This window comes from Canis lupus, chromosome 36 (genome assembly GCF_048164855.1).
Source record: "Canis lupus baileyi chromosome 36, mCanLup2.hap1, whole genome shotgun sequence".
NCBI classification, from domain to species: domain Eukaryota; kingdom Metazoa; phylum Chordata; class Mammalia; order Carnivora; family Canidae; genus Canis; species Canis lupus.
The window spans coordinates 9,032,884-9,055,942 of NC_132873.1; the positions used below are offsets into that span (position 1 = coordinate 9,032,884).

Genomic DNA, 23,059 nt, shown 5'->3' on the forward strand with positions numbered 1-23,059 from the left:
AGTGTTACTTGTAAACACTGAGTTTAAGTGGAAAGTGGGAAGGGCATATTCCAGGTACTCTTAGGTAGATAGATATCTTTATCACCTGGAATCATGAAACAGTTTGAAAAAAAAGGTTTTATTTTTTTATAATGGTAAGTTTGCATATATCACTGGTATAGCCCTATTATGTCATAATAGCAGCTTGTGGTGTGGTTTAAATGCCGAAGTCACAGCAACAGTCTGTGAAACACCCTGTACAGATGGCATCCCACTCACTCCATGGCATTTGGATAAATATTCAAATAATGTCCACGCTGGTGTTGCTTTGACCAGGATGACAATGAGCCTTGTCAGTAGCATTTGGGCCGGAGATGACTCCTTCAGTTTGGCATCAGCTATGAGATGGGAGGAAAGAGAAAAGTCTGGGTGCCCAAGTCAGAAGCTTAAGTCAAGTTTGCCAAGCTTGCAGAGGCTCAGTTGTTGAAAGTCAAAGGATTGGTGCAGAAACCAGGATTTTTCTAAGAACTTGAACACAGAACTCCAGGTGGCTATGCCCCCCCACTTTTTTCCCTTAAATTAAAAGCCCATTTTTCTATAAAGAGGATGAAGAGAGAACACACATTGGTTTTAGAATTCAGGGGAATGGATTCATTTTCTCTTAATCATCATAAGCCCTAAAACTTGCTTCTTGTTGCACTTTGAAGTAGCATAAAACATACATAAATTTCTCATGGCATAAATATTTCTCAAATATTAGCATACGGACTAACTAATGGTACTGAGTTAAAATTTTTAAAAATCAAGCCATCAAGAGAAACAAGGGCGTTGATATTACTGCTTTCTAATGAGGGTTTGAAACTAGTAATTTAATCATTAACTGGTTCATGATTGCAAAGCAATCAGAAAGCATAAAGTGCTATGAAAAGACTTAGAAGAAACACAGTGAGGTCAGATGGTGCCTTTTAAGTACATTAAAGAAAGTTAAATGTACAAATGTGGCTTGAAATTGTCCTTTTCATAAAGGAATTTGGATTTTTTTTTTAAGATTTTATTTATTTATTCATGAGAGACACACACAGAGGGAGAGGCAGAGACACAGGCAGAGGGAGAAGCAGGCTCCCTGCAGGGAGCTGATGTGAGACTCAATCCCAGGATCCTGGGATCACGCCCTAAGCCCAAGGCAGACGCTCAACCACTGAGCCATCCAGATATCCCAGGACTTTAGAAATTCTTAAAATATTATCCCTTTAGTATAGAGCTTTGTCTTCTGCCTTTTTTTTTCACCTCCCACCCCGCTGTGTTTTTATTGAAACCAGTGCCTACTGGTGGGTGGGAGCTAGCAGAGACAAGGCACCTTCAATCTACCTCAGCTGTGAAAGGCATCCACGTGGCGCTCTGTCATGAGGATTGGGAGGCAAAGGCACCCAGCTGTTCCTGCTGCTGCGATTTGCTCCTCTGGCCCTTGGATGTAATTTGCAAATCCTGCTTGGCCACTATTTAGGATTTTTTACTGGTACTTCCAGTTGGCATGTGGGTTTCTCTGGACTTGGTCATCATTCGCCCAAGTTTGGTGTAGTGCAATCTGCTCCATCATCCTCTAGTAAAGATGAAGATTCCTAGTCTCTATCCAGTACCCAAGGAAGCAGAATCTCTGGCAGGAAGGCCCAGAAATCAGCATTAACAATTCCTTTGGAAGCATTTAAAAAACCCAGGGAAGTAAAATAATTTATCAAACACACACATACCCTCCACTAGAATGAATGGCATAATTTTATCATTTTTGCTTTGAGTTTTTCATAAAAGAAATAGCACGTTGCAGATACAATTTGAGCTCCTTTTATTTGTCTTTATATACTCATCACCCCACCACTTCTTAGCTAAAATCACAGTCAGGAATAGGGTATTTCTAGAATCCACCTTTTATAGTGTATATTATGGTTTCTATGTGGGAATCCCTTCTTAATGTTTCTTGCGACATTTGTATATTTTTTCAAATCCCACATCTTGAGAAAAATCAGTTGAGAGACTGGGAAAATGGGAAAATATAATTATCTTGCAGTAATTAAAGCTTGGTGATCAACACAGAGACATTGCCGATTGGAAGGAATCCATTCATGTCAAGTCGAAAGCAGAAATACTGACAAGTGGAGTTGAAGGTTACACTTACTACCTTCAGATACCAGGTCAGTAAAGTATATGGTCACCGTCTGCTTGGATAGTCTTGCTTGTGACGGTGGCCATATACGAGTGTATGCTCATGGCTCTGTCTGCTGCTAAGGGTGAGTCATTCTTACACGTAAGAGGAATATTTACAAGATTATATGCACTATATACTTTAGACAAATCTTAGGAGTGATGTCCCAAGAAACAACAAGTTTGAGAAGCACAATAAGTCCTTTAACTGGCAATTTTGGCCCCTGAGTCTGTGTAGTGCTCTCACTTTGCTAGGAGATTCAAACATTATGTTACCTGAATACTACCCAATAATGCTCCTTGACATTTCCCAATGTTTGAATGTTCATTGTAAATTATAGTTTACTGCAAAACACATAAATATTTTTAAGCAAAGGAAATTTGTTCACATTTTGCATTATGTATCTTAACATCCAACTTGAAGACCATGTCTTGTACATACCTTTAGAATTTGGCTAGTGTTAATAGAAAATGAAAGCAATTTTTCTACATGTGGTATCTTAATTAATGTGGGCATGCTGCCTTTTAATATATTTTCTATGATCTGATACCTATATAAAGTAGAGATTACTTATATATATCATTAAAATATATTTGTGTCACTTGAAAAGAGTTAATAATAATATGCTTATTATTATTGCTATTTTTCATAAGATATCTCTAAAATATTTAACATAACCCTATCACATAAAACTGACTCCCTGTTATTTTTGTGGATCCTTATTATTTTAAAAACTTGTAAAAAAAAGTTTTATGAAAAACAAAATAAATCATGCTTTGAAGGAATTCCTAAGATTTGAATTTTTCATTCGAAATCCTGAGGATTAATATCTGCCCAGAATATAGAAAGACTGAATGATTCTTGGTGTACTTCTGCTACTTGCTTTTCTTATGCAATATTGTTTTCAGGCATATTGTAGCAGGATCAAACACTTCTTAAGAACTCATTATGTACCAGGCTGTTTTAAGCACTTTACATATCTCCACTCATTTAATTTCCACAACAACCCTATGAGACCGTTTACTATTTTTAACATTTTTTGATGAAGAAACTGAGGGACAAAAAGATTAAGTAATTTGCCCATGGTCACTTTCATATGCATATTGGTGCACAGAGTTACAGTTTATGTATTTTAACTGCCTTATAATATTTCATCATACAAATAATGATGGGTTTTCTTCCCTTTCTTAGCATATCAGTTATACTTTTGGTTTTACATTTTTTAGTGGTTGCCTTAGAGTTTGCGATATTCATTTATAGCTAATAACTCTATGCCAGTTTATATGTAGTGTGAATTCCTTATAATTCATCCTCCTCATCCCTGTATCATTGCTGATGTGACACCCATTTCACATATATATGAACATACATGGCATATACATATATACGAATATACATAATTAAATACATTATTGATGTTATCTTTTGAACAAACTTATCGGTTAGATCAATTAAGAATAAGAAAAATAAAAATCTTTATTCCTTCTTCACTAGTCTTTCTTATTTAGGCAGATTTAAGTTTTTGACTTATATTACTTTCTTCTCTCTAAAGAGCTTTTAATATTTCTTGCAAAGCAGGTCTCCTGGCAACAATTCCCTTAATTTTTGTTTGAGAAAGGTTTTATTTCTCTTTCGCTTTTGAAAGATAATTTCACAGGCTACAGGATTTTGGATTTGTGGTTTTTTTCTCTCAATATTTTAAATATTTCATCCTATTCTATACTTGCATGATTTTTGAGAAGCTAGGTATAATTTTTTGTTCTTCTATAGGTAAGGGTTCCCCCCCCCCTTTCTGGTTTCATTCAGGTTATTTTCTAATCTTTGGTTTTCTGTGGTTTGAAATGATATGCCTATGTTATTGCTTTTTGTTTTGTTTTCTTTTTGCATTTATCCTACATGCTATTCTGTGAGTTTCCTGAATTTATGTTTTGGTGTCTGACATTAATTTGGGGGAAATTCTCCATTTTTGCTTCAAATATTTCTTCTGCTTCTTTCTTTTTTTCTCCTTCTAGTATTCCCATTACATGTATGATATATTTTCCAGCTGTTCCACAGTCCTTGGATATTCTAAAGTTTTCAATCTTTGTTGTCTTTGTTTTTCAGTTTTCAAATATTTTCAATCTTTGTTGTCTTTGTTTTTCAGTTTTCAAATAGTCTGTTATATATCCTCTAGCTCAGAGATTCTTTCCTCAGCTGTATCCAGTCTACTAATAAGCCCATCAAAGGTATTCTTCATTTTTGTTACAATGGGGCGTTTTTGTTTTTGTTTTTTTATCTCTAGTATTTCTTTTTAGCTCCTTGTTAGGATTTCCATTTCTCTGCTTGTGTCACTCCTCTGTTCTTGCATGTTGTCTATTTTACCCATTAGAACCCTTAGTTTTTAATGACAGCTGTTTTACATTTCTGGTGTGATAATTCCAACATCCCTGCCATGTCTGATTTTGATGCTTACTTTGTCTCTTCTTATTAAGTTTTTTGCCTTTTGGTATGCCCTGTAATTTTTTCCTGATGGCTGGACATGATATACTGGGTAAATAAGCCTTTAGTGATGTGGTGGTGAGGTGTGAGGGTAAGGGAAGTGTTCTACAGTCCTATGATTGGGTTTCAATCCTTTAGTGAGCCTATGCTTCCAGACCACAAACTTCACAAATGTTTCTGGTCTTCCTCTTTCCACCCCTTCTTAGTGGGAAGGCTAGATCCAGCTGGGGTTGGGTATTTTCTTTCCACCAGGTCATTTAGGCAGTGATAAAATCCCAGCATGTTAGTCTCAGGTTAACTAGTTTCCCCTGAGGGCAGGTGTTATTAGGAAGAAGACTGTCCTGATAGATTGCAAAATGGGTCCTCTTCCCCTGCCAGAAGTCTGAGGGGATGTTTCTCTAATATTTACTGGGTATTGACTGTGTAAATTTCTCACACTCCTGGAGGTAAATCTCACAATATTGTGGGAGCCCCACTATGACTGGATTTCCTTATGACTTGTCTGCATTGAGCCTTCAGAAATTCATCAATTGCTGTTCAGCATTTTCTTCTCAGAGCTGGTTTCCCTGGTGGATTCTCCTCTTTGAGAGTCTCTACTTTGGTAAGCCCTAACTCATTGTATTTGCCTGTTTGTCTCTCCACTCTTAGGGATTGAAATTTGCTCTGTGTCCTCCTCTCTTCTTAGATAACCAAGAAGAGTTATTGATTTTTTAGTCTGTATGGCTTTCAACTTCTTTGAACAGAAGAGTGATTTCCAAAGTCCTTCAACGGGCAACTGGAAAACTTACTATTTCTATTCCTCTGTTGATGGACGTCTTTCCCCTTTTTCTTCTTTAAGAAATAATACTACAAGAAGGATCCTCCTACGGTTCTTCTCTAAGATATTTAGGTACATCTAACTAGAAATAGTATCTCTGGCTTATCAAATACTATGTTGTCAGTTTTATTAGATTTTGCTAAAGTGTTTTGGAAGATTAAACCAAATTATCCTCCCCTGAGTATGGTTGGATGTTCTTACCTCCCCATTTTTCAACAACACCTGATATCATCAGATTTTTATCTTTGCTGGTCTGATAGATGTGAAATGGTTTTGCACTGTTGTTGTAATATATTGGATCACACTATCCTCATTTTAAAAATGGAGACATTAAGGCATAAGGAAGTTTAATAATTTAAAGTCACAGACCTAATAGAGATTCCTATAGAGAAGGAAATTTGGATCACTGAAATAAAATCTTTCCTTTCTGATCATATTCTCTGCTCTTGACTTTCCAGTTGTATTCAGCAAATTATGGAAAGAAAGAGGCCAAAAATAACCTGACTTTTAGAAACTTTCAATCCATAGTAGACTCTTGAGAATATCTAAGTGGTATCATCCTTTTCTTTCTTTTTTTTTTTTTTTCTTATGGTGCTGGGCCAGGTGAAAGGGTTGGAGAGCACATCTGATTTTACCACAGACAATTGCAGTGTGGGTAAACAATCTGTCTGGTACTTAGTTTTCTATGTAAAATGAGGGAGTAGGATCAAAGAATTTTATTTCTTGTGTCTCAAAGGAAATTCTAGGTTTCCCCCCAGTTGATAAGACAGAAACTGAGCAACTTTGGTAAAAAATATAGGAAAGGACTGCTTAGCTTCCTCCTCATATTCCGTGTTCTCCATGCCACTCCTGTGGGCATTTCTTAGGGCTCCAGGAAATACAGCTTAAAAACCACTGGGCAAAATGGTCTCTGAGACTTATTCCCAGTGCTAATAATCAGCAAAAATGCATATAGATATTCTAAAGAAAAAAGAAAAAAAAAGTCCAATGTCAAATACAAGTGTTCCCTCAACTTTAGAGTCTTTTTAGCCATAATCTTGTTATGCCATGGAGCAATTTGCATCCTTTAAACACATGCTGGCTTCAAACAAGACTCACGATGCTGGTGTCCATCCCACCATCAGTTTTAAATTTATAACAGTAAAAGCCTTAGAAGCCTTGTACTGGATTAGCTGGCCCATGAGAGATGCATTTGCATACACAATAAGTCATACTCTGTATTTAAGCATTGGTTACCACTTATTGACCCAAATGTTCATAACTATAACGAGTAACCCCAACATGTACTAGATGGAATTCCAGAGGCATTTTTAGTGTCTTATATGGGATGATTGGTTTCTGGTCTTTTTGTGCAAACTGCTTTAGATGGCTTCCCCTCCAACTCTATTAAGAAGGAAAATCAAAATGGATTCAAGAAAGCCAATTAGAATATATTTTACTTTCTTTTGCCAATTTTCTTTCAGCTTATACTCTTCTTGTGAGAATATATCAGTTTACGTCTTGCATAGAGATATCTTTTGCATTTTTAATATTTAATTCCCGGCAAAATGCTCCTCGATGCAGTGGAAAGCTTATTATAATTAGTCCCTTGGATTTGATAAACATTCATGCGATTAAATCCAGTGATCAACACGCAAGCACACGTATTTATTAACTGGTATCTGAAGTATTATGGAACAGGAAAAAGTATATGTGGAAATGATAGAAAAAAATTAACCAGGGATTTAAAACTAAGCAACATGATGAATAATTTATTGCCTTTGGATAATTCTATTTATTTATTTATTTTTAAATTCATGAAGGCATGAAAAATTAAGCCACTGAACTATTTCCCTCTGTTAAGGGAAAGAAAACTTCCAAAGCCATTAATATTGTGTCACTTTAAGAGAATTGGACCTCAGCTGGAAGTGCTTGAATTTTCTAAACCAAAGCCTGGAATTTTATTCAGTGATGATGGTGACTCTTCAGCTGGGCCATTGGATACAGACTGGTGCTGTATAAATCTTATGTTAATTGGAAAACAAGAGACAGTAAAACAAGAAAGAATAAGAGTTGCATTTCCCAGAAATGCAGATATTCTCTAATTGGCTATTTTCAGTGTCAAAGGTGACCCTTACACAGGAAAAATAACCAGAAAACAGGGGGGAAAAAAAAACAATACTTGAACAGGAAAGAGATTTACTTATTTACAAACAGGGACAAGATTTAAGAGGAAAATGAAATTGTCACTTCACATAAGGATAAGAAATAGAACACTATTTAAGCTTGAAAACAATATTTTATTTATTTTTAAGATTTATTTACTGAGGAGGGGAGAGGACGTGAGCAAGTGTGAGTGCAGGGGGGATAATGGAAAGGGTAGAGGGAGTGAGGAGTCTTAAGTAGACTCTGCACAGAGCAAGGGGCCTAATGCAGGGCTCGATCTCATGACCCTGAGATCGGTACCTGAGATGAACCCAAGAGTTAATGCTTAACTGACTGCACCACCCAGGCACCCCTTGAAAACCATGTTTAAGAGATGAACTTGGGATTCTTAGTATCAGAGACTCTCTGTACTTACATGTTCACCCTCTTTCTTGTCTTGAATAATTGAAGAAGTTGAGTCATTTTATTTCTGCTTGCTGTAGGATCTTCCTGAGGTTTATTAAAGATACTGTTGTATAATAAAAAATTAACAGCACAAACATTAAACAATTGGGGAATAATTAAAATATTTTATAGTTCAACCATATGCTGGAATGTGCCGATTAAAATTACATCCAAAGAGGTACTAAGAATTATTTTTTTAAAAAATAATACTTATTGATATGGGAATGCTCATCTGTAATATGTGAAAAAAATAAGCAGACTACAGAATGGAAATTGAAGTATGTTCTCAGTTTTATGAGAAAATGCAAATTTGCATATTGTGTATATAAAAAGGGACAGGTAAGAAATAAACCACAATTCATTTCTAGTCAGTAAATATGAACCCCATAAAATATATAAGCAGTCACTGCTTTGGCCATTACTTTGTAGTTTTATGATAAAATCCTTCATATAAACATTCCTTTCATTTTCCTTTTTTAATATTCTTTGTGCTAGCACACTGCCTGGTATCTAGTAGATTCTTAATTATTCACTGAATAAATAATTAATAACCCAAAGATACTTTTGCAATATTTATTTTAAAATATTTTTATTTAAACATATTAAAAAAATTGTTGAGCATTTTATGAATATGTGTAATTTGTAAAAACTATAAAGGTATTAATTTAAAAAAATCATAGAATGAAAATGAATGTCAACCCATACTCTGTTACAGTAATTATAAATCTAATTTTGTAGAAACAGAATTAACAAAATTTTGCTGTAACCTATAGGTGAAGTGATAGAATTGAATATGTACTAATATCTTTTCATGATACAGAGTAGATGTAGAAAAGTTTAACCAGATACATTATATTATTTATAATAAATAACCCAATGGATTGTCATCAGTTGAAGACACTGTAAATTCAAATGAGGAAAAATGTGTTTAATTTCTTAGTCTTGTGTGGAGTTATTTTAATGAGGGGATTATAGATTGTGTATAGGCTAGTGCTTGAGAGTATAGATTCTGGAATCCAAATGCCTAGGTTCGGATCCAGTTCCATATTTAGCTCTGTGACCTGAGATGCTTGGCTTACCTTCTCTATTCAGAATCAAATTTTTATGAGTGTACTGGAAGCATTGAATGAGATGACCCTGGTAAAAGTGCTTAACATAGCGTATGACACATTGTAAATGTTTATATTAGCAGGGTCTTTATTATGAAAACAAAACAAAAAACTTAGAATTAATTTTATTTGGGTTGCTTAAACCGGAAAAAGACTAGATCACAGCACGGTGATTTTTAATGAGATATTTTAAGGGGCTAGATGATGATTGTCATGAATATTTTTAAAATTTGATACATAGTTATTCTATAAAGAAAAGATTACATAAAGTAGTATGTACATGTAATCCCATTTATACAAATGTTTTCCCATTATACAAATTTATAATACAGATTATTTATCATTCATCTATCCAACTGTCCACTTGTCCAGAGAGCTATCTAGAGTGACGGTAGCACTGGTTATTTCTGAGAGGTGTGACTTTAAGTGATTGCTTTATTCTTTATACTTTCCTATAATTGTTGAGCATTTTTTGAATCTGTGTAATTTGTAAAAACTCTAAAAGTATTATTTTAAAAAATCATAGAATGAGGGGATCCCTGGGTGGCTCAGCAGTTTAGCACCTGCCTTTGGCCCAGGGCGTGATCCTGGAGACCCAGGATCGAGTCCCACATCGGGATCCCTGCACGGAGCCTGCTTCTCCCTCTGCCGGTGTCTCTGCCTCTCTCTCTCTGTGTCTCTCATGAATAAATAAATAAAATCTTAAAAAAAATAAAATAAAAAATCATAGAATGAAAATGAATGTCAACCCATACTCTGTTACAATGATTATAAATCTAATTCAGTAAAAACAGAATTAATAAATTTTTGCTGTAACCTATAGATGAAGTGATAGAATTGAATATCTACAATTATCTTTTCATGATACAAAATAGATATAGAATAAATTTAACAGAGAATTTGTAATTAGGAGAGATGAGATGTTCACACATTTTAAAGCTTCATTTTGCATAAAAAGAATAGGTCTTATGTTCAGGAAGATTTGAGCAAATATGTCCTAATTGCATATGGTTGTAAGAGAGCATTACAAAAAGATATTCATGTTGGAAATAATTATTTGAAATTATTTCTATGCTATTTCTAACATTAATATTTTTAATACAAACGAGAAAGAACTACCTCATAATTATCAAGCAATATAGAAAATCCCCATAGAACAAAACCCCAATTATTGAATCCCATTTAAATGAATTGTTGTTAACAAACACGACTGCTCACTGCAGTGGATGCTGTATTGCAGCCTCCAGATCCTAATCCAGGATGGAGGAGTTCAGTGCCAGCTGCTCAGCAGGAGGGATTTACCTTCAGCTCAGGGGAGCTGCTTTTTAAAAAAGGCCATGTCCCTTCCTGGGGAGCAATAGGATGTGGAAAGGCTCCCATCCCACTCCTTCCTCAAAAAGTTAGTTCAATAATGCTAAATGGCATGCTGATAAATTTTTTGACCTAATTACCATAAGTATCATCTTTATACCAACCACTAGGAAAACTGAGGAATTTAGGGTAAATATGCTATCTTTTATTAACTTCTGGATTTTTAAAGTATTACTTTAAAGTACTATAAAGTACTTCCTAGTTCTAATTACTTATTACTCTAGAACTGTAATTATATGCCTAAACTTCTGGCTTTGGAATCATTAATTTTTAGCACTATTTATTGATGCACAATTAGGAACTTAGCATGCCTATACTCTCTGCCCCTCTTTTTCACTCCTTTGGGTCAGCTCTCATTGATTTTTTTTTTTTTGATTTTTTTTTTATAGAGATAAGTATTAGGACATAGATTTATAAATGTATGTATGTGTCATTTGCATATGCATGGATATATAAATATATATATATTTGAGAGAAAGCTATAAATATATATATTTGAGAAATACTCGTTCTAGGATTTTGGATCCATTTGTCCATAAGTTAATTATACAACTTAAAACAAGAGATATTACATAATGCATTATGATTATGTGAGTTTTATTTGTTGCAGAATTAAAGCAAGAAGTTCCTGATTGGATCCAGAGAAGCAGGAAATACAATGCTATGTCACTAAAACCATGATATTTGAAGGAGAATCTTTTCCATGTTAAGATGAAATGGATTCTTTTTTCTTTTACTCAATAGGTAGCTTCCTATTCGGACCATGACTTTATTATAGAGCTTTTTTTTTTTCTTCCCAGAATTTCTAAATGCATTGTTTTCTTTTTTTTATGAAACCCTTAAGATTTTCTGCATTCTTTAAGAAATGTGATTGAATCATTCTTCCTAGGGACTTCTCACTTGTTATTATAATCTGACCTGCTTTACTGCTATACTCCTGGGATATCATCTCATTGTACTCTTGGGATGGTTTTACTATTTCTTAGGCTCCATTTCTTTTTCTTGGATTTCTTTCTTCATTTTTGCGGGAATATAGTGTTAAGCACTGTTTTCAGAAAGGATCTTGGAGTTTAAGTTTTCTGAGTCCTCACATATCTGAAAATGTAATTCTTTTTGTCTACATATTTGCTTGGTAGTTAGGCTACCATAAAATTATAAGTTTAAATCATTTTTCCTCAGACATTTGAAGTCATTACTTCTTTTTCAGAGTTCCATGTTGTTAGGGTTGACCTTCACCAGATTCTTTTTACTATCAAATTTGCCCTCCTTGCAGGCTCCAGGCTTTCAGAGCTCACTTTTTCATCTTGCACTTGAGAAATTTTATCCAAAAATGGCTAAGTTGGAGACTTTTGTCATTCACTCTTCTTGACATTAGATGACTTTTCAATCTGAAATGTGTGTAACTTTTAGGGAAATTTTTTCTTTGCTTTGCTCATCTCTTTGCTTTAATTTTCTGTATTATCCTTATGGAACGCCTAGGAGACAGATGTTGTGCCTTCTGGATCTAGCTTCTGTGTGCTTTAATTTTCCTCTGCTTCATCATTTTGTCTTCTAGCTTTAAATTCCGAGTGATTTATTTTTGTGTTATCTTTCAGATGTCTAACTTGGTCTTCAGCCATATCCATTCTTAGATTTAATCTCTCTAGTGAATTTTATATTTTGGTAATTACATATATGTATGTAATTTCCAGGAATCCATTCTTGTTCTCAGATTCTTTTTTTTTTTAAAGTAGCAACCTGTGCTTATTTTATAGATATCATATTCTATTATCTTTGGGGATAATTACATATTAATTAGAATGGAAACAAGGTATTTTCAATTATTTGTATCAGTTCTGTTTTCCTCACTGTTATTCTGTTTATTCATCTTGGTCATTCCCTCTCCTGCATTTATTTTCATCAAATGTCTGAGAAGACTAGGCTAATTTGTGTAGATGACTAGCGCAAGTCTCCTTTTCTGTTGAGTGAATGTTTAATTAAAAAGACCTCTTTCCTGACTGGGGAGGTATGTTGGTCGAAAATATCTGCAGATTCTTTAGTACTTTCTTCCTCAAGAGATGAGAGTCCATCTGTCTGCCCCTTGATCCTGGTTAAATTCTGTTACTGCCTCATGAACAGAATGCAGTGAAAGTGGTGATGTGCCAGTATCTGAGAACAGGCCTTAAAAAATTAGCAACATCTACTTCCCGTATCTTGAAAGCAGCTCTTGGCATCTGGTTGCCATGCTGAGAGGAAGCCCAAGCAGCCTTATGGAGAGGCCACATAGGAGAGAAACTCAGGTGTCCAGTTGACAGCCCTAGGCAAACTCTCAGTCAGAAGGCAGCACTAGAGCAGCCCCAGTGGTTCAGCAGTTTAGCTCCTGCCTTCAACCCAGGGCGGGATCCTGGAGACCCAGGATCGAGTCCCATGTTGGGCTCCCTGCATGGAGCCTGCTTCTCCCTCTGCCTATGTGTCTGTCTCTCTCTCTCTATGTCATGAATAAATAAATAAAAAAATATATATATAAAAAGAAGACCACACTAACTGGCCTATGATGTGAGTAAGTCATCTTGGAAGTAAATACTCCAACCCCACTCATGCTGTGTGGAGCATAGATGAGCTGTTCCCATCAGGTTCTGCCCAAATGACTGATTCATAAGGAAAAAAAAATGCTTATTGTTGTTTGAAGCCATTAGGTTTTGGGATGCTTTATTACACAACAATAGAAGAGTGGAACAGAGGCTGAATACAGGATCTGGGCAAGTTCTGGTGGAGGAGTTTCCTTTTGAGGTATGTGGGCAAGGAGCAGCAAGGCAAAATGAAGCTCAGGAAACATTATGCTGAGTGAATCAAGCCAGGCACAAAGCCAGACTACATACTGTATAATTCTATTTATATAAATTTGCAGAACAGAGAGAACTTATCTGTAGTGATAGAAATCAGATCAAATAGTTGCCTGGGTGGAGAATGGAGAGACTAGCTGGGAAAAGTCTTGAGGGGACTTTTGGGGTAATGAAAATGCGCTATATCTTAATTAGAACGGTGGTTACGCAAGTATGTACATTTGTCAATGCTTATCAAACTCTTCCCTTAAAATAGGTACATTTTACTGGATGTGAATCCTACCTTTATTAGATTGATTTTAAAAATATGATTACTTTTTCCTCTACCATATATATTCAATGGCTCAATGTCACTTAAATTTCTTTCTCTGGGATTCCAGGCTTTCACACGATTTGGCAAATGCATTCTCCATGGCTCACGCTTACCGATCCACTCATTATTCCCAAACATGAGTGTTTCTTCCTGGCATGTATGGCTCAGCTCCTCCTATTATCTCTTCACAAAAGGCTTTCTTGCCATCATTACTTAATTATCAAGTCCTACTTGTCTTTTAAGGCTAACATCTAATGAAAAAAAAAATCTTTCTGGCTTTGACAATCTGAATCACCTCTTTTTCAGCTACAACAGTAAACTGTTTGCACCATTTCTGTAGAATGTGTATTACTATGCCTTCCATTATAACTAGGCGTGTATATATTTGTTTCTCTCACCAGACATAAACCCCTGGAGGATAAGACCTTTTTCTTGTTCAACTGGTAACTTTAGCTGTTCTTTGTCTTTGGAAAATGCTCAATAAGTCTTTGTTAAATTGAATTATCTGAACAGTTCTAAAATATCTTGTTTTGGGATAGGGCCGACTGCTAATTATGATTATATTCTATTGGCTAGTGTTTCCCCCTCCCCCATTATTTCAAATTAGCTTTGTTTTCATCCTGTGCTATATATATCTTCCTTGTCATATACACTGCCATCCATTCTTCTCAAAACCTGCATTTTATTGACACCTTTTATTCCAAAACCCTTCCTTGTAAAGCCACCTGTCTCTCCCCTACAGGCTGGGCTAGGTTTTCTCTGGGTCTGCTGGACTTTCAACACTTTGAGACTTCTTGTGCCTTGTGCTATGGACCACATATGTTAACCCTGAGCATGTGGCTCCCTCCACCTTATTCTATTAATAATCCTTTCTTCATCTGGCTTTGCATTCTAGAAATCTGTGAAATATCTCATGTACAGGCTGCCTCCTTTCTGATTTTTTTTTTGCTGTTTTGAGTTCATATTTTAAAACATTTACTAATAATATAGATAGGAGATGGATATGAGGATTCAATGCATTACTTTTAACATATTTCCAATATGACATTTTATCATACTGGAATCCTTTACAATTATACTTTGTGTGTGAGAGCCTGTATGTGCGTGTGTGTTATTTTTGCAAATCACTTCTCTCTATGGGGCTTCACTTCCTCGTTTTTAAAATGATTGAGGTGGGCAACACGAACTTTAAAATATTTCAGGTTTAACATTCTAGTGCATTAGGGTTTTAAGCAGATGAAAACTTATTTTTCCAACGTTGAGAATTATTTTTGTACACCTACCTTAAAATGTATTTATTAGGGAGAGAAAAGAATGCTGTAGATTTAAGCAAGCTTACATATGTTCTAGCAAGGATTCCCATTAGACAGCTTTTGAATGAGCTAAAAAAGCATTTTTTTCCTCCACAGAAAATCCTTGTTTCCATTTTGCACAGAGATCTGATCTTCCCTGACAAAGCCAAAACAGGGGTTGAGGAACTGAATCTCTCATAATCCTAAAATGATTCAGTATGTGCTGTAGCAGCTCCAATGTGTATGTGTAGCTTTTTAGAATGATTTATTTATAGTGTACACAATAGGGTAATCTTAATTATCATTGAAATGCTTTGTAAGTTAACACAAGTAGTACAACACATAAAAAGCTACCATTTTGAACAATGCATCCTATATTATTTATCACTAGTTACAATATTTTCTCCAAATTTCCAAAGACATGTACCACTAGAACAGAAGTCATAGGTGCAAAGTTACGCTCATGATAATGGGAATCTGATCATGGCAGGATGGAATACAGTTTCTCTTCTGGTGGGTTGTGTGGTTTGTTTTTGTTTTTGTGGGGGACTTTACACGTACATTTAAATATTATTTTTCAGTTAATAATTAACCTAAGCTCTCATAATTTAGGGATGCAGGACTGTTACTATTGGAAGTGATGTATTTCAGCATAACATTAGGATGGGGGATATAGAGAAAAAAGGGTGGAGGAAGGGAAATCCCTGTGTAACTATGGAACAAGGAATGCATTTGAATTGAAGGATGAGTGGGGATCTTCCTGACCTGTAAGGAAAAGGAAGAACCTGCAAGAAAAGACTCACATCCTGGTGTCTGGACTTCAACGCAAGGATGCAATCAGAATTAGGGGGGATTGTCAGTGCTGTGAGAACACCCTAGGGAGAAGAGTTGCTTGTGAAGCAAGTACACCTAACTTACTATAAATATTAATGTTTTGGTTATACAAAAACAAGATCACATTTCTGCACCTCAGATTCCCCAGGGGTGTGTTTTAGCTTGCTTTTTGTTTTCGGTGGAGACTTGTGTTGTCAATTTAATATGTAAACTACTCTGTTGTGATTCAGGACCCCTACCTGACAGGAGTAAAAAGGGAACGTTAGCCAGTTCCACTTTGGAGACAGAACCTTAGAAGGCGATGTTTGTTTTTCATTTTCTTCTTCAAAATGACACCAGAAACAGCAAACACCAACAAGGTTAAAATGCATTCATCAAACACAGTTGCATGTATAATTTACTGAGTATACAGTAGCTTCATGAGACACATGCATTCTCAAAACTCCCTTTTGCAACCGAGTCTCAATGAGAATTAAAAACATGCCAAAGCAGATATCTGAAGTTCAGAACTGAAAATGTTTGGAGTCTGGCCAAGTAAAACCAACCATCAGTGGTACAGTTATATAATTTTAACCAGAATCCCTTATTTTTCTCAGGTGCTACCCCTGCATAGTATGATTCATACTGCAAATCAACAATGTGTTCCCTAATAACCACATTTTTTTCATTTTCTTCTTAGGAAGATCTAAGGGCATCCATGCAGCCCTTCCCTCTTCTTCAAAATCTATACATGGGAATTTTTTGATGTAATATTGTTCAACTTTCAGGTTTCAAAATCTGCTTTCAAATACTTGTTTCAAATGTCAGTAGTAGGGTTCACTGTTTGGGTGACTAAGACATGTTTATGAGGACACATAGGGTTTGCTTGTGAATGTCCTTATGAGGTTGATGCTTTCAGAAGCAGAGGTACTTTCTAGTGATTCCTGGCAAAATCAAGAAAATCCTGTTTTTTCGTGATGATACTCTTGATACTGCTGCTTATCAAAGGTTGCCAAGGCGTAAAATCACCTTCAGCTACCCCTACATAAAACAAGAGAATTCAAGACCCATTTATACACAAGTGAACCGAAAAAAGCAGTGTGGTGAGGATAACTTAATAGCAAAGGGCAAGTTGAAAACTCTCAATGCTTAGAGATCAATTGCCTTTCCACATAAAATGAAGTGGTCATATTTCTAAGCATCTCCTCAACAGCTTCATTGTCCCCTTTATTTCTACCTTGACTGCACACGCCCTATTGGGTTTCATGAGAGATGATGACATAATTTTCAGAAGAGACGTACAAGTCAAGATGTAGGTGACTCAAGGTTTTATAGGGAATCTGCCTTCGAGAGGGATGAAATGATTCTGTGGGCCTGCTTCCAAATTTATCACTGCCTAGAAAGCTTGCTGTATTAATTTTATGCATGAGTGCCTTATTTGTTTCATATGAGATACAGCACTATGCTACTGGAGCAAAATACCATTATGTCTGGAAAAGGATTGGGTCACTAATGCTTTGTCATCAAGGATCATTGGACACAGATTTTGTGCCATCTTTCACATGTTTATTAAGTGATAAATATTAAAGCATATTGGTATGTACGTGCGAAGGAGTGACATTTGAAATTGGTTAGTGAAGTGGCATTCCACTAAAGGCACAAGTGCAGCAGTATCTGTCACCAGTTCACTCCAATCCACTTGTTGCTCGTACTCTTCTAGTTTTGACTCTGGCATTAGTGAAAAAAGAAAATCTTGGCCTGATTTTACTTCTTGGGATATTTTCTCATGGGTCCAGGTCTAATGGCCTACTTATCACTTTGAGGAAAGGTAAGAGCAGGGTAGGATGTGAGGAGGAATGTAGTACTATTTTCTCTAGCTTTATGATAAGAATAGAGTACATAATATATATAAAACACACAAAATATACATTAATCAACTATATTATCATTGAGGCTTCTGGTCAATAGTAAGCTATTAGTAGCTACATTTTTGGGGAGTCAAAATTTGTGTGTGGGGTCAGAATCCTAACTCCCACATTGACCTAGGGTCAACTGTATACAATTATTCTCTTATTTGGTAGTTAATAGCAGATTCAGATTGCTGGGTTTGGTTCCCAGGCCTGTTACTTATAGCTTTCAGACCTTGGTCAGGTTAATCATTCTCTCTGGTTCTCCATTAATAAATCATCATACAACTCTGTTTTTTCTATTTTATTGATGGGGAAGCTTGGGTGCCGGAAATTCATTGATTTATTCCAGTCTACACATTTACTAAATGGTAAAGTTGAGGTTTGAACACGGGTTGTCAGTCCCCAAGTCCATGCTTTTTATATCACATTCCATTGCCTTCAACTCATGTAAACACTTAGAACAATATCTGAGATTTAGCAAAAATACTTAATATATATATGAGAACCTGAACTCAAGGAGATGAGAAAGTCTTCCCCACAGAAATGATGTTTGAACTGAGATTGAAGAATGAGTAAATACTAACTACATAAAGCAAACGGTTAGGGGAAAGAGGTGGTGGTTGAAAGGATGGTGTTCCAGTCCGAAAAATTGGAGGGAGCAGAGCCTATTTGGGTGACTGAAGATGGTAGGCTATAGGACATGGAGGCACAAAATGAGAGAGGGACAGAGAACAGATATTGCAGGGCTATGTGGATGATGTTAGGGAGTTTGGATTTTTCCCAAGTAAATGGGAAACCATTGGAAGGTTTTAAACTGGGGCTTAATAGTCTTATAAAAAGGTCATTCTGGCATCAAGATGTTAACATATCCTAACCTCTCCTACCTCCAGATTATCCAGAACGTGTGATCACTCAGAATAAGTACCGTGGGAGACTCAACTTTCCCCATACCTTTTTGATCATAACTCTTTAAAAAACAGTAGCAACTTCTAATATTGCAAATTTTGCTCCAGGGTCCATGAATATCCTAGGTACAAATTCTTTCCTCTCTTCCAGTGAACTCTAAGCATGTGAGTTATACCCTACTCCATCTTAGTGTTGGGAATTATTATTGCTATATCTCAACACTGTCTAGGACTGCTGCTGGCCCAAGGTGGTTTTCTTCCTCTTGCAAACTATAATTTATTATTTAAGATTCTGTATTTGAATCTTTTCCCTAATTTACACATTCATGGGCTTTTCTGTTGATTCTATACTATAATCTTTGTTCATATAATCTATCGTTGATTCTCACGATAATCTTCATTCTTTTATGAAGCAAATATTTCTTAAATAAATACTCATCCTAGGTACCAGATTATGTGCCGAGTATTTAATGATGATGAAAACATAGTTCCTGTCTTCGTGGAGTTTAGGCTTAGGTCTGGAGGTGACTTCTAAGGTCCAGACCTGGTCATCCAGTCTCTTGGCCTGTCTCCAGGATCAGCCCTTGGAAATTACATAGTATTTTCCCAGCAAATTTACTATGACAATTCTAGGTTTTAAACTTCAGAGCTTCCTTAGATGACCCCTTCTCCATATTCTGTTGTCCCATTTACCCCTACTTACTAATTCTTCCACTTGAGACGTTGGGCAGAAGCTTCCCCTATCTTGTTCTGCACATTCATCTCCTCCTTTCTATTTCCAGAGCTAGGATCCTAGTTAAGATTCATGCCTTCGTACTTGGATTGTTACTTTAACATCCTAGCTGATCTTATGGATCTGTAGTCATTCTCTTTAGTTCTTGCTACATCTTCACATGGCAGATACATCTTCTTAAAGGACAGTTCTGATATGTCACTTTTAACTTTCATCAACATTAAAAAACTCTCTGTGGTAGAAATCCCAGCTCTTCAGATTGACACTCCAGACCCAAACTTTCAGTGCAGTTTTCTCCCCTTCAGGCATCCTGCATTTCAGTTAAACTGTATTACTGCTCTTCTCCAGACATGCCACATGCTTTCTTACTTTTGTATCTTTTGTTAATGAGGCTGCCTCCATCTGGAATAGCTTTCTAAAACATGTCATCTGTCAAATTCCATCTTTTAAGACCCATCCAAAATGCCACCTACTTCATTAAGCCATTCTTGAGTTCCCCAATGAGTTAGTTCTTTCGTTTTTTAGTTTTTTTTTTCCCTAAAAGCAGACAAATACTGATAAAAGACTCCTTGTAAACAGGTGTTCATTTAGGCAGCTATTTATTAAACCATCAGATTAAAAGAAAACACTGTATCAGGTACACTTTTTAAATTTCTCATGTATGTACTTATCCCATTCTATCCTATCATCATGCAAGCATTAAGCTTATCTATTCGTTCATCTTACAAATATTTGTTGGACACTTGCTGTGTCCACAGCCCTCAGCCCACATGTGGATTAATATGGAAAGCTCTTGAGTCCATAAAGTAGGTGCATGTAATGAGAGATTGTCTTTGTGCTAGCCTGGTTGGAATGTTAAGAACTAAAACCTGGACATGTATTCCCTTAGGGGCAGAATTATTGTTTTTTTTTTTTTTAAGTTTTTATTTATTTATGATAGTCACACAGAGAGAAAGAGAGGCAGAGACACAGGCAGAGGGAGAAGCAGGCTCCATGCACCAGGAGCCCGATGTGGGATTCGATCCCGGGTCTCCAGGATCGCGCCCTGGGCCAAAGGCAAGCGCCAAACCGCTGCGCCACCCAGGGATCCCAGAATTATTGTTTTTATATATTAAACCAGGTGTGTCTGAGTGTTGAAGTGGCTGGGGGTATAAAAGGCAGCAATCCCACAACTCGAGCTCCTCTTGGGTGATGGTTTGTTCTCCTCAGCTGCACCCCAAGGAGGAGGCGAGGGAGACCATGCTATTTATTACTTTGTATCAGTGTTTGCATCTTTGTCCTTCATACTTCCCATGTTCTGCTTATTTGGTGACTTGAGAACAAACCAAATTAAATGCCCATTTTGAACTATGTCCAAATAATTCTCACCCAGGATATGTCTGGTTAAGGTCTTCAGTACTGTATTTTTGAACAAACCTCACAAAGGTAATGAGCAGCCTTTGGCATCAACACCATCAGTATACATCTTGGCTTTACTTTGATATCTATAAAATTAGACTAGACCCTGCTGGGACTTCCCAGTTTCAGAAGCTAAAGCATCACACTTTTTAGAGAAATAGAAGAGAAATCTGGTCATGTGACCTCACTTGACTGCACATATTTCTCCATGTGTAGATAACCCTAAAACCTGCCCTTCTCTTTCAGGGAACAAAGATTCTCTTCATTATGTTTTCATCAGGAGGAATTTTTCCTAAACGCTCCTAGCTCTCTGTACCTTCTCCTCTTCTTCCTTGCAGAAATAGAATGAGTTACCTAGGTGGTGGGTTGCTTGAGGAAGTTAATTTATCAAAAGTCTGTACAAGGTAGATTTAGCATAAGTGAATAAAGCATTACTCTCCTCATCCACAGAGACTACTTCTAGGACTTTGGTTAGAGACTCTTCAAAGAGTATTTAAGGTTAGTTGCTGTGATGAAATACCTACAATGCCCTCAAACAGAGGTTTTCTTTGATAGAGGTCTTCCCGATTCAACAACCACCACCTCTAAGATATCTTTTCTAAGCTCAAGAAGAAAAAAAGAAAAAAAAGGAAAGGAAAAAGAAATCCTCATGCTAGAGGAAAGAATGAATCATTATTTTTACTCCTGTAGGAAATATTATACAATTTTTGTTATGAAAAGGCAATGAAAGAAAATTATGTGAAATGTCGGAAAAGAATGTTAAAGGTGAATCTCAGGAAATAAATTAACCAAAGCATTGTGTTATAGTATGTGATACTCATTTGCATGAATTTAAAAAAATTGTGATTTCTCTGATTCTAAATGGATATTTACTTTGTACCTAATTTTGTGTTTCTTGTGTTTCTTGAAAAAGGTCTTGAAATTGTATTGACTTCACACTCTTCGAAACCTGGATCCACCCCTGGCTTTCTGCACTTTCCACTATGGACCAATCAGAGGTGGCCGTCCTCCGTAAGTGTGTTTGCTCTGCGGATCCAAATTTTTCTCTGGATGAGCTGTTTCAAATTTTAGATCAGTGGTTCAGCATTCATCAGTGTCTCCTGGACCATCTGCTCCACTGCTAGTTCCCACAGGTTTTCTGATTCAGTAGATCTGGATTGGGACCTGATTTGCATTTCTGACAAAATCCCAGGTGATGCTGAGACTGCTCCAGGCACCCTACTTAGAGAACCACTGCTCTAAACCATTGGCTCTTTGGCTGCACACTGGAAGCACGTAGGTAATTTTTAAAAATACCGATACCTGGGGCCAATCCTTAGTGAATCTTCTGATTTAATTGGCCTGGTCATGGTGTGTTTTATAAGTTCTCGAGGTGAATCTAACGTGCAGTCAAGGTTGACAACCAGGAGTCTAGACTGTGGGGCAGGATTCTTAGTAAACTTAAGTAGTAGATCTAAGCAGATCTACAAAATAGCATTATCAGTAATAAGGGTGACCTTTGGGGATCCCTAGGTGGCTCAGCGGTTTAGCGCCTGCCTTTCGCCCAGGGCGTGATGCTGGAGTCCCGGGATCGAGTCCCGCATCAGGCCTCCTGCATGGAGCCTGCTTCTCCCTCTGCCCGTGTCTCTGCCTCTCTTTCTCTCTGTGTCTCTCATGTGTCTCTCAATAAGTAAAATCTTAAAAAAAAAAAAAAAAAAAAAGAAAAAGGTGACCTTTTACACATTATTGTGTGCATGGTATTCCAGATGATAACATGAAGTCTATTAACTAAGAAGCCTTTGTGATATAAAACAATTTTGCATGCCACTACATCACCTGTAGCTTTTTATATTTTCAAAATATAATGTCAATATGTATTTGGAAAATCAACAATATATTGAAGTGAATTTTGGGGTGGGGAACATGATGGAGTTCATTAAATGGGAGACGTTCTACAAGAACTCAGCAAATTAACGATCTCTAGCTGAGACTAAAAGTTGGATTTTGTAGACTTTGGATTGGTGTGCATCTTGCCTGCATAATTTATGATGCTCTAGAAATCTAAAATAGCTTGAAGTTTCTTAAAGACATTTTTTTGGTATCCTAATTTTATTTTCTCAACTAATTTCATGTTCTTTTCCTATTTTATCTGGTTTAGTAGCTCTAAGAAAATGTATTATAATATTTAATGCTCAGTTTATTTTTTTCTCACCAGAAACTAAATCCCTTATGATGGTTTCTCTATAACATAGCTATTAGCCTCAAACCAAAAGGATTGTGGCGTCTCTAGATTTGTCTTTAGCAGGGCTCTAAAAAAGCTGGCCATGGATCCTCTGGTGAGCAGTGGCTTGAGA

At 36.4% G+C, this 23,059-nt stretch overlaps 1 long non-coding RNA gene across 4 annotated transcripts in view; it reads left to right on the forward strand.

Annotated features, from left to right (window-relative positions):
- The first annotated feature begins 234 nt into the window (after nt 1-234).
- LOC140625496 (uncharacterized) overlaps nt 235-23,059 on the forward strand; it is a 161,958-nt gene continuing 139,133 nt past the window's right edge. For 2 of the 4 annotated variants that reach the window (XR_012024830.1, XR_012024828.1), the window contains exons 1-2: nt 235-526; nt 21,640-21,737. This is a non-coding gene — a long non-coding RNA (uncharacterized lncRNA). Of the gene's footprint in view, nt 527-13,255; nt 13,310-21,639; nt 21,738-23,059 lie in introns of those variants that run through there. The other 2 variants (XR_012024831.1, XR_012024829.1) reach the window with 1 other exon arrangement.